Source organism: Chiloscyllium punctatum, chromosome 40 (genome assembly GCF_047496795.1).
Source record: "Chiloscyllium punctatum isolate Juve2018m chromosome 40, sChiPun1.3, whole genome shotgun sequence".
Classification (NCBI taxonomy): Eukaryota; Metazoa; Chordata; class Chondrichthyes; order Orectolobiformes; family Hemiscylliidae; genus Chiloscyllium; species Chiloscyllium punctatum.
This window is the reverse complement of record NC_092778.1, coordinates 54,006,981-54,020,515: the sequence shown is the minus strand read 5'-3', so window position 1 is coordinate 54,020,515 and position 13,535 is coordinate 54,006,981.

Below are 13,535 nucleotides of genomic sequence, written 5' to 3'. Positions count from 1 at the left end.
GCAGGCTACATAATGAACTCATTAAACCAAAGTTTTTTGCATTTTTCTGGAATCCTGTTTACATTGCAGCAATGCTGTTGCTAATTTCATTGTGATGGGCAGACTCACCAATCTGCAAAATAATCTATCTTCCTCTGCGTAAATGATTGCAGATGATATTAAAGTATGTGACCTTTCTCAAAAGATGGTGAATAACAGTGCTGTGAAAATTGTCCTTATGAAGCTTGAATCCCAAATCTGGTTTACATCTCCCTCTGGATAAAATAATATTTTAAAAAACCCCATCTGTTCTCAACATACTCATTAGCAAGTGCAATACACAATACTATCTAATCTTTCGTGCCAGCGTCGTCAGTGCTTTCATTATTTAACAGCAAGCTGAATGACGACAGAAGAAAAAAAGCTTGCATTTATAGAGCACCTTTCATGGTCTCAGGACATCTCTAAGTACTTTACAGACTATTAAATACTTCTGAACTGTTGTTGCTTTTCTCATATAGAGAAGGTGGCAGCCAATTTATGCAGATTTAACTGCTGCAAACAACAATGGGATCATAAATAGATAATCCATTTTATTCATTGGATGTTGCTTGCTGGATAGTTATTGGCCAGGATGCGAGGAGAGTGGTCCCTGCTTTTTGTTAAACTGGGATCTTTCTTTGTTCACCTGAGAGAGCAGACAGAGCCTTAGTTTAAGATTTAAAACCAGCCTCTCCAACAGTGCCGCTCTCACTCAGTGCTCAGCTACAACCTTCTCCATTCAGAGGTGAAGAAAAACTGAAACCACCATAGTCAACATAGAAACAACAAAACTCAAGCTTGACATCACAGAATTACAGAATTGCTACAGCACAGAAGGAGGCACCAGCTCTCGTATCTCGTCCAGCTCTGTTACTTGGTGCCAACCTCCTATCTTTCCCCATGTCCTTGCACACCATTACTATCCAAAAAGGCACCTCTTTAATATCACATTTGAAACTGATTTCACCACATTTCCAGATAATACATTCCATACACCAACAACCCATTTTGTTTGTCCCCAATTCATCCCTGCTTCATCACTTTAAATCAATACCCCCTCTTTCCTGTATCTTTTACAAGCTGAAACGGCACCACGCTATTTACTCTGTTAGCCCGCTCATGATTTTGAAAACCCTTGATCAGATCTCCCCTCAGCCTTCTGTCCAAGGAGAACAGACCCAATTTATTCAATTTATTCTTAAAGTTTCTCATACCTGGAGCCATCCAATTAATGTGCTTCTGCACTATCTCCAATGCATTTACATCTTCCCTATAATGCACATAATACTCCAGGTAGACACTTTTGCCCCATTAATAAAGTTGACAACACTGTATGCTTTGTTTACTGCTTTCTCCATCTGTCCTGCCACTTGCAATGATCTGTACATGTATACATAGATTTTCAGCCCCTGCACTCCTTTTAGAATCGTAGCCTTTTTTTAAAAGAATACAGAACACTCTTTCAGGCTTAACATCAACTAATTCCATTACTCTGTGAGTACAGTAATTCATTGACTAGGCATCAATCCGAAGCCAGAAGCTAGAATATCCAGCTTTCGGTTCATATTCCATGGCTTGTTGGCCAAGGAAGGTGCATTCCTAACAATGGTTGACAATGTCTTTTCTAGCAAGCACAGGTTAAGAGCAGGAAAAATTCCCAGTCAGTGATATGATGGAAAGAAAGTTGGAGTCTCTACTACCACCATTCACAACTCCAGAGTGTAATGTGTCTGTCAAAGTGCATATTGCCATACAAACTCAGACTAATTCTGGAGCGGCCAGATGTCTGAATATCCGGTGTGGATCAAGTTGGCCCTGATTGCATGGGGGCTCAATTCCCATTTCAGTTGGGCTGGATTTGGGTCCTACCTCTTTGGCCATGGTGAAGGTCATGGCACTGTGGGTCAGACCTGCAGAGAACAGAAAAATAAGAGATGAATAAAGGAAGAGAAGATGGCTCAAGACAACATTAACAGCATTTACTATCCAAAACAAAAATGGGAGTACGCTTTACAATCTGAGACTCAGTGTTAAATCTGGAAAGCTATAAAGTGCTTAGTTTAGATTAGATTCCCTTCAGAATGGAAACAGGCCCTTCAGCCCAACAACTCTACACCAACGCTCCAAAGGGTAACCCACCCAGACCCATTTCCCTCTGACTAATACACCTCACACTATGGGAAACAAGCATGGCCAATTCATCTGACCTGCACATCTTTTAGATTTTGGGAGGAAACCGGAGCACCCAGAGGAAATCCACGCAGACATGGGGAGAATGTGCAAACTCCACACAGACAGTCACCCAAAGCAGGAATCAAACCGAGGTCCCTGACACTGTGAAGCAGCAGTGCTAACCACTGAGCCACCGTGCTGTTACCAAAGTTGAGGTGATACTGCATGAGCTTTCACAAAACTTCACTGTATCAGTGTAAGATGCTGAAACTATTGAGATCAAGGTAAACGTAAAATAGACAAAGTCTTATCAGACCATAGGGCTGCTGTCTCATAAGAGAGAGGGAGATGACGAGTGGAGTTTAATCTGAGGGTTACCACACCTCAGGTGAGGGGAGAGGTGGGTAAGGGGACGCCTTCATAGTAACCTCAGTCAGTGTGGGGATTGCCAGCATCGCAAACCAGCTGCCCAACCAACAGAGCTAACCACCACCTAAAATCAGGGTAGAGTTGGGAAAGAGGATTAAAATAGCAAACGATCTGAAACTGAAGGCCATGCTTGAAAACTGAATGGAGGAGGTCAGACATGTGTGGTTATCTCCTCAGTACAGAGCAGACTGCAGTGTGAGCAATAAACTCAGTAATAACTTGAAAGTAAATGATTCAAACGGGTGTATCAGGTCTTGGATGGTGAGAAAGGAGAAGGTAAAAGGACAGTTGCTGCATTTCCTTAGTTCACAAAAAAGGTGATTATGAAGGACATTGCAGGATATCTCAGAGAGGACAGCACTTCCGAAATGCTGATAGAGTTTGGGGACGATGAATTTACTGATGGCATTGCGCTGGAAATAGTAGAAATGGCAAAAGATGAATATGCAGAATTTTTCTTATTCCCTGAAGGGATGTGGGATTCCCTGGCATAGGCAGTATTTGTTGACCACCCCTAATTGACCTTGAACAGAGGGCCCTCCTCAGCCATTTCAGTGGACAGGTAAGGCCTGAGGATTTCCATCCTGGAAGGATATTAGTGGACCAGGTGTGTTTTACAACAGATTCCTGAGACTAGCTTTCAACTCCAGATTTTTTTTAACAGTTAATTGAATTGTAGGAGAAATGGTCACCAAGATATGTTGGATTGGTCATTCAAATGTGCAGCCATGTGGATTCGATGGATTACAATGTCCCTCAAGGTGCCTGTACAACTCAATTTCTACACCAGTGCTGGCATCTTTGATGCCATGGGTGATATAGGTCACATTTCTCAGGGTGCCCAGCATAAGTGCATTGAGGAGTAGACCACTACTTAATTTGTTATGCCAATGGTGTGATCCATTTCAACACTGATGAATAAAGCCAGTTTGCAATGCCACTTTGTGTCAACACTAGACTTCCTCAATGTGAGGCCTAATTGACAGCACTCACATTGGCCATAAAAGCTCCATTTAAGGGTGGCACGGTGGCACAGTGGTTAGCACTGCTGCCTCACAGCGCCAGAGACCCGGGTTCAATTCCCGCCTCGGGTGACTGACTGTGTGGAGTTTGCACATTCTCCCCGTGTCTGCGTGGGTTTCCTCCGGGTGCTCCGGTTTCCTCCCACAGTCCAAAGATGTGCAGGTCAGGTGAATTGGCCATGCTAAATTGCCCGTAGTGTTAGGTAAGGGGTAGATGTAGGGGTATGGGTGGGTTGCGCTTCGGCGGGGTGGTGTGGACTTGTTGGGCCGAAGGGCCTGTTTCCACACTGTAAGTAATCTAATCTAATCTAATCTAATCTCCCTAGGAACAGCCATAAAGGTTTTCTTTCCATGAACCCACAACCAGTGTATGATGACAGGACACGAATAACGCAAATCTGTTTCCCGGGGAGCTCTCATGACGTATACATCTTGCTCATTGTAAGGCTCCCAGAGTTGTTGGGGTTGCTAGATGGAATGCCTGTGAGAAGCAACAATCCCCCCGCCACATGTTACGTGGCTGATGACCAATGGAGTGCTGCAATTAAGAGAGTGTGTGCACCAGGGGCAGGATTGAGAACACCATGCAGCTTCCTAATTTGAACTTGCCTTGAGCAGTCAGAGGGACCCCACTATTATTACGACTATGTTGGGAATTGGATCTCCTTCATTACAATTATGTCGGGAAGGGCAAAAAGACAGAAAGTGGAATGTGGACTCAGTTGTGACATTGGGAACAGCACACTGTTGACAAAACCCAAGGCTCTGTGTCTGCGAACAATAATTCGGTATATTAACTTTTGTCTACTCAGTACTGTCTACTCAGTAACTGAATAGTTAATACCAAGTGCAATTACCAATGTTAAGACTGAAACTCTAGCCACAGGCTTCTGTACATATATCTTTGAAATGCATACCTGTTCCTTTATTTCAATGACAAAAATTCACACGTGATGATTTCAGTTAGCTTGTAACTGCTAGCTTGATGCATTGATAAATGGCTTTGTCCAGAAGGGCACATGCAGAACCATTTGAGAAACCTATGCCTGATATTACAGCTTGTGCTGCAGTGTAATATTGAACAGCGATGAGCTGCGGGCATTGTATAATGATAGGTAGGAGAGACTCGAGTGAGACCTCTCCAGGCAATTAGCCTTAATGAGAGCAGAATATTTTACTCCTGGGGCGAAGGGGGCAGGAGCCTGGACACCGAGGGCTTCCAGTTTGAGACAACAGAAGGTGCCAAAATGTCAGGGTAGGAAATAACTGTGCAAGAGCTGATGAATTATTCATGAGGTGTGGCCTGCTGCTTTTGAATGCGATCCACTCTAGAGTGAAACCACAGTATTCAAGCATGCAGTGCCTGGGCTCATTCTGATTACAAATCAGTAATCCCAGTATCTTCAGCTCTGCAAAATGCACATTGACACAGATTCCGATCGTTAAGGAACCTCAATACAACAGCACCTGACAGCACTGTTCCCACGAAATGCCTGTCACAATTAAAAACATGCGACATGGTGGGCAGTAAATATTTACATTCACGTGGCCGAAAAGGACTCCAGGCTTTGCCTGCAAACTTAGCTCCCATGTGAAATTAAGTCTCCTGCACACACCTTTCAGCATTGCCATGTACAAAGAATTCATGCGAAGACAGCTGTAACTCTAGGCCATGTGTGACGCTGAACATAGCTCATCAGTGACCTTGCTATTGTGAAATGATCAGCCTCACGAGTCTGGTGTAGATCATTGCCCATGACTGCTCATCGTTCATGTTTTATACTTATTCACAAAGCGTTGCTTATGGAATGTTTTTAAACCTAAAAACATAGGTTTTTGTAATGACCGACACAGATTAATATTCACCTTTTTATTATTCATTCATATACCAGCAAGCATATTTTGAAGTGTGCGTGAGTGAGCTTTTTTTTGAGTGCGTGCAAGCAGTTGTGTTTGTAACTATAGCTATGCATAAGGAACCATACATCTGTGGAGGTAGTGGTGTGCCTCGCTGAAATATAGCACAATTAAACACTAATGAGAAATGTCAGAGATGAGACCATAGATTTCATGTCTCTCATCATTAGAATGGCAAAACTTGAGCTGATATTTTAATTAGACACAGTTTATAATCATTCCAATCATTTTCCAGGAGGTACTTACATTTGGCCCATTTTCTCTTCCGTGTTTTAAGGAAGATTGTAGCTTCCACCTGATATTATTGCCCTTGGGGATCTCCCCAGACACTGCACTGCATAAATGGAGGTTCATTGCAAACTGGGATATGAACCCATCAGTTGCTAAGTCTGTGCATTAATTAACAAAACTCCATCAATCAGTCAGTGATGAGAAAGGAACATCCACATTGCCTGATGTTACAAACAGATTTGATTGTTTTCTCTCAGCTTTTGAAACTTCTCCAAGACTCAAGAGGTTTGGAACAGAGTTACCATCTGACAAGATGATGACAGGACCTTTTCTTGGCAATAGACTGTCCTTCCGATCTTCTCCATCTCCCTTATTGTTTCCGCTATTTAAACAATACTGTGTCACATCTTTCAAGAAAGCAAGGTTTTGAGCTGATGCCGGCAAGCTGCTTGAATGGGATGGAGCAGTCTGTAACGTTAGATACAATCTTTTTGGTTCAAATCCAGATGACACTTGGGTCAACTGACTGGTGCATGGAGTGCCAGTTTGAGCTAACAACTTCCTGCTTTAGGATGTTTCAATTAGCCTTGTGACTCAGCCAAAGCTCTTGCTTCCTTTAAGGAGACCAGTGAAAGATGACTTGGCTGGGGACCAAATTGGTGGCCAGTTTGGTTTTATTGTGGGTACACAAGAGGAAAACACAAATTCGGAAGGCTCGTAAGAAAGTACAAGGGGGAAGGGGAAAACACGTGATTCAAGGTAAAAATAAAGTTAGATTGTGGTCTGGATACAACAGGAAAGTAAAGGGACATAGTGCATGTTTTAATCGTAATTCATAAATGAGCATTAATGTCCATGTAAAAAGATCAAAGTTGAATGCATTACTCAAAGAGAACAAAAACTACAAGTCCATCAAAAACTGAGGAATAGTTGAGGGTGGGTAATTTTTTTCAAGTACTCCACTGCTAGCAACACAGATAAAATCTGTCTGGATGGTGGGAGCTGCACTTTATTAAATCTGATCCACAGGAAACTGTAAATGCAAAGATACAAAGGTTGTAAAAGGAAGCAAAACAAAGCACCTACTATTAAAAAGGTTGCAGCCATAAAGCATCTAAATAAGAAGTGACTTATGGGCTTTAGAAAGGATTTTTAAAGGACAATGAATTAAGTTACAGAGTGGCGTGGCAAATAAATGTGTTTACAAAAGTGAACAAGCGACTACTTGACATTGACCCAATGGTGTGGTCACAGCAGCTTGTACAGGATTTTTACCACTTTGGCCACACCATTGGGTTAATGTCAAATAGGATGTTGAGTTTAGAAAGGCTGGAAAGGAGAAAGTTCAATATCTTTTAAACATGTGGTCGTTCTTGTACATATTTCCAAACTGGTTCAGAAAATTGGTGAAATGGACAACGCCTGCGTTGCATTGTCTTCAACTCCAGATGGACAGACTCATCAGTGAACAATGTAATAATCTATTCATTCACTGCTGGCCACAAAATTTGGACTAATACATGTGTCCTTTCTAATTACATATATTATTTGACAGCCCAAAGAAACAGTCTTCTCATCTCTACAAATGTTAATCTGTTTTTTACATAAAGTCATAGAGTTGTACAGCAAAGAAACAGACTCTTTGGTCCAATTCATCCATGACAGTTAGATATCCTAAATTAATCTACTCCCATTTGCCAGCATTTGGCCCATATCCCTCTAAACTCTTCTTATGCATGTACCCATACAGATTACTTTTAAGTGTTGTAATTTTACCAGCCCCCACCAACTCTGGCAACTCATTCCATACACACACCACCCTCTCCATGAAAAAGTTACCCCTTAGGTCCCTTTTAAATCTTTTCCTTCTCATCTTAAACCTATGCCCTATAGGCTTGGACTCCCTACCCTGGGGTAAAGACCTTGGCTACTCACCCTATCCATGTTACACATGATTTTATAAACCTTGGTAATGTCACCCCTCAGGCCCTGACACTCCAGGGAAAGTAGCCCCAGGCTATTCAGCCTCTCCCTATAGCTCAAACCATCCAATCCCAGCAACACCCTTGTAAATCTTTTCTGCACTCTTTCAAGTTTCACATCTTTCCTCAAGCAGGGAGACAAGAACTGCAAGCAGTATTCCAAAAGCGGCCTAACCAATGTCATATTTGAGTAAGTGTAGCATTATTCACTCGTGGTTTATTAAGGATTTATGTCTTCAGACAGTGTTAAAGTCAAAGGCAGCATTTTCCATGAATAGTACTTCAGAAAAGACGTTGCTCAGTTTATTTTCATCACAATTGTTTTCTAAATTATTTTTCAGTTAGCCTTATATCCAAGTTCATAAAAACTGGAGGAGATGAATGTTACACTTAGGACAAGTGTATTTCTCTGTGAGATGGTCAGAAGTCAACAACAGCCTTCCAGACAGTGGTCATGTGCAAACCATACTGTCATCACACTTTCCGCAAAAGTTACGATCCGAGTTTTGTTTTGTTCACTTTATGTAGGAAATATGAATGATGCCAAGAACTTGAGGAGCTATCAGTATGCGTTGTAAAAACAGATCACAACTGTGCACTACAGAACAGATCTGTTATCTATAATAACTGGGCACCCGTTATCCAGCATACATATGGTATTCATCCACCCACTCCCAGTTCTCTTTTAAAGCACGATTCAGAGGTTTGCTATTCTAACAAATTGGCCTATATTTTCCATTTGGCATGAAGAGCTATGTAAATGATGGAGTGAAATGGTATTATGAATGTTCATACTTTCCTGCTGCAGATCCAATTATGCTAGGTAAGTCATGAAATCAGGAGAAAGGCAGGAGATGACTTATGTGGAATGTGATTGTTAACTTTTTGTTTTTGGAAAAGTAAAATAGTAGAATGTTGTTCTGATAGAAATAATTCAAACAATGTCCTACTTTAGTCAAAATAAAGGCAGAAAATGCTGGAGAACCTCAGCAAGTCTGAATCTGTAGAGCGAGAAACAGAGTTAATATTTCAAATCTCTTGATTCTTCCTTACAACTGCTGATAGATCTACTGAGTTGTTCTAGTCTTTATTTCCGATTTCCAGCATCTGCAGTATCCTGCTTTTCTTCCTGTTTTACTTAACTGTGTTGACCACCGACAATCTGGACTTTGAAGCAAATAGTACTATCTAGAGCACACTGCTTGCTTTCACTGTAAGATTACCGGATTCTCAATCCTGCTCCAATTTTCCTTATGAGTTCCACACAGAGCCTGCCTGGTTCAAGAAAGCTCCAGTCTAAAGGAGAGACCTGCAAACCTGAACATCTGAGCACAGCCAGGCACACGCGTGGCAGATTCTGCTTGGAGCTCACTGGCTTGTTTTTCACCAGGCTTGCTGCATGCATACTGTAGAAGAGAACACTGTATATTAGTCTTTCTACCCTAACTCAGGAAGCCCAACTGGAAAGGAACATCAATTATTGTTGAACGCTAAAATAGAGCCACTACCCATGATGTACATAGGCTAGTCCCTCTGCAGACCCATCCCTGGGTCAAAATCAAAACAGGATAGGGAGAGAATGAAGGGGTTAAATCATAATGGAGTTGGAGGTGAAGATAAAGCACTGTATCCCCCGTGTTGCCCACCCCCCTCTTAAGGCATCAAGAGCATTGATGGATACTGTGTGCTCCCTTTCCAAGGACACCCAGGCACAAACATAACCACTAGGTCTACTTTTTTTTCATCTTTCTGGGTGTAGTTTTTTTAAAAAATTCAATTTATTTAACCTATTTTCTAATTAATGTGTTCAGAGATATTATCACCCACCTCTGGAGCAGGTGGGGCTTGACTCCAGGTTTCCTGCACCAGAGGAAGGGACACTACCCACCTCATTACAAGAGCCCCTAAACTGATCGGATATTTTGTTCATCAACCTGCTCAGAGATGCTGTTACACACCTCAGGGATATGTGGGACTTGAACCTGGGCCTCCTGGTTCAGAGGCAAAGATACTACCTACCACTGTGCCACAAGAGTCCTCTCTGGATCAATTTTATAATTTTTATTAAACCTATTTTTGCAGTCAAGCTGCTCAGAACTGTCATTACGGACATCTGGAGCAGGTGGAACTTGAGAACCCTGGCTTCCTGACCCAGGGGTAGGGGCAGTACCACTGTGCCACAGGAGGGCCCCACAGAAAGCTAACACATAGCTGCAGCACGTAATCAGGAATACAAACAGAATGTTGGCCCTTATTTCAAGGGGTTTGGAGTATATAAAGGACTTAGGTGATGAGTTCCAGTTAGACAGGCCATTGCCTGTTAAAAGGGAACTCACTCAATGAACTTCGTGAGGAGATTAATTAGGGATACCCCATGGCCCTTAAAGGGGTATCAGACCTTCAATTGTTCTTGTGATTCCAACACATACTGCATTAAAATCTGTAAACAAAGAATGTATTCTCTCCTCAGCAACCATTACCCAGGTATTATTGCTGTAGAGCAAAGAATGTAGATTACTCTATTGGCAGTCAACTGGGAGTCTCAGTTTAACCCATTGGCGTCCAGTTATCACAAGCAACAAACTATCAAACCAAACAGTGACGGAGCACTGAAGGAATCCAGTCAGCCCTTTGTGCCTGGATTTGTTATTTTCCCTTGTTCTGTGAAATCTTACCACTTCAATAAGAGGTTGCTGTGAACCATCTTTGCAAACACGGAACCAAGTGTTTACAATTTTGCACATCACTTTACATTCGCCTCATGAAACATTTATTAAAACCTTTTGTTCACTCTCTCCCAGGTTTTGTTGGAATCCAAATTTGATCTGGAATACAGTTGGTCGCATACCTCTCTGTACTTTGCTTCCATTTCATCTTTCTCTCATCTTACTGATGTTCAAGGAACCCTGCTCCATCTGGGATTGAAATATTGAGTCGTAGAGTCATAGAGATTTACAGCATGGAAACAAACCCTTCGGTCCAACTCATCTATGTTGACCAGATATCCTATGTAAATCTAGTCCCATCTGAGGGGAACTGTCCAATCTTGGTTCCACCTAATGTATGAAGGTGACAGTGGGAGATCGGGATCCATGGGGAATTCCATCCCAGTTACCACTTCTTTCTGGGACATGCAGGTTGATCTGGAAATTTGCAGCTGGGGCTTAAAATATCTCTGAGGGGAATTAGAAGGCTCTCCTTTTGAAATCTGACCTGCTAGATTCCTCAAATGTAGTCCGTTCAGCTCTTAACTGAGTCAGTGACTCAAGATGGTAGGTTAAGATTGGGACAAATATGGACATAAGACTCCTGCGAATTTTCAACTGAAAGACTATTTCTTTGTTCTTTTAAGGAATGTAATGGAACAATGATCAAATTCAAACAGAATTGAAAAGTGTGGAAAGAGTACAATTAGTCACTTTCAGGGACAAGATGGGTAAGAGCTGTAAAGTACCCTGTTAAGTTGCTGCCCGAAGCAGGATAGAGTCCCCAACAAAAAAACATTTGAAAGCAAACTAAGTGCCAGTGCACAAAGGGTTAATTACAACTGGCAATTGATACAGGCAGCAGATCACATTCAAAGGGAAAGATCACACTTTGCCTCTGTCACTAAGTGAAAATGTTGGATTAGGTCAACCACAATATTGTTCAAACACAATACAAATAGGCCTTTTATACAAATAGGTGTTTATCCATCTGCAAAAGGGTAAGGAATGCAAGATTTTATAGCTACATGAATTAAACTGCAACTTATTAATCTTTCTATTCAGGGGAATGTTTCACAACAAGTGAGTTAAGACCATCACTGATAATAATAAATCACAGTTAACAGAGTTTTAATGTAATTTATGGAGCCTGTCCAATCTGAGATATAATTCAGCTCTAAACTCTTCAGCCTGGTCAGCAGGAGCACCTGCGTTTAAAGTGCCCATGACTGATCACAACAATAATGTTGTCTGCCCAGGACTACCCAATCTGGGCTACAGAAGCATGCAACTATATGTTCAATTCCATTCGTGATCTTTATCAGAAACTTTCACCTTCTATCTAGTCGGCTCATCCAACCCTTGGCATCACCACCATCTCCAAGTCTCTATTGCCAATGTGCTGGAGATTACACGTGACCAGAGGAAATTCATAAAGATAAGTTAGTAATGCCATAGTTGTTTAGAATGACCCTAATACCTTGAGAGCCAATTAGGTATTTTTGAAATGTAGTAGTTGTTGTGATGTAGGGAAATATGTGGTCAACTTGCAGACACCAAGATCCCCCAATGGCAATGACCAGCTAACCTAGCACACACAAGTCAAAAATCAACAATCTTCATTTAAATTATATTGTAATTATAATTATAATTATAATTATAAATGAGGCACTGCTGCCTCACAGCACCAGAGACCCGGGTTCAATTCCCGCCTCAGGCGATTGACTGTGTGGAGTTTGCACATTCTCCCCGTGTCTGCGTGGGTTTCCTCCGGGTGCTCCGGTTTCCTCCCACCATCCAAAGATGTGCAGGTCAGGTGAATTGGCTGTGCTAAATTGCCCATAGTGTTAGGTTACGGGTATGGGTGGGTTGCACTTCGGCGGGTCGGTGTGGACTTGTTGGGCCGAAGGGCCTGTTTCCACACTGTAAGTAATCTAATCTAATCTAAAAGTGTGAGATAACAGGGATCAACCTTGAACTTTTAATAGGGCAGCACAAGACACAGTAAGACTATGTCTTGGATCTTTTGTAACTCTGAACCATTTGTATATTAAACATGTCAAGAAAACATATTTTGAAAATCTCTGCTTTATTAGAAATGTGAGCTTCTTCCACCCAAATTTCCCCCAGATCACTCATAAAATTAGCTGCAAGTGGGAGCATGAATTTTGCTGAGTGAAGTCAGTTGGTACCTCCCTGATCAGAATATTTCATGAACATATTTTACCTCAGGACAGCAATTTTATGTCAATGCCAAACATAAAAAGTGTTAACCCCTTATCTGAAGAATCATACTCCGTCATTGTCAGCTAAGCATGCTGAGAGGGAAAAAATACAAAGGAAAGACTTTATTTAGCATCTGTCACAACCACTGGATTCAGAAGGAGATTTACAGCCTCTGAAGTATTTCTGGTGTCATCAGTTTTGATGTGCAAGAAACAAAGCAGCCAATTTGTTCACAGCAAGATCTCACAAAAAAACAAAGTGATAGTGACCAATTAATTTGTTTCTGTGATATTGATTAGGCTCAGGACAATAGAGATTACTCCCCTGTTCTTCTTCAGAATAAAGTCAGAGAACCTTAGCATCCGCCTAAGAGCAAGATATAACCTTGGCTTAATGCTTCATCTTAAAGTTTGCAACATATGGCTCTCCATCACTTCCATTAAATAGCAGCACTGGATTTCTTTTCCCCTTACCTAGAGGGGACGGGACAGCTGGTGAGAAGTCAAAAAATGGGGCTGGATATAATTAACGACACTTAAGGGCCTTACTGACCTATTTCTACATCAGGTGAGATCCTGTTTTGCTGACAGGAAAGCCAGGGCTGACAAGTTGGGAGGGGCTCAGTTTGTGCTATCTGGGGGCAACATGGAGCATAGATGGCAAGTAGAAGGATGGCTACGGAAAAATCACCACACTTGCCCTTACCTTGATCTGCCACTTCCTGCAAATCCCCACTTCACAATGCTGCCCTACCAACCCCATGATTGCCAGCCTCTGATTGGTCAGGAGCTTCAGGCAGGGGCAGGATTGCACTGATCATGGCTCTGATA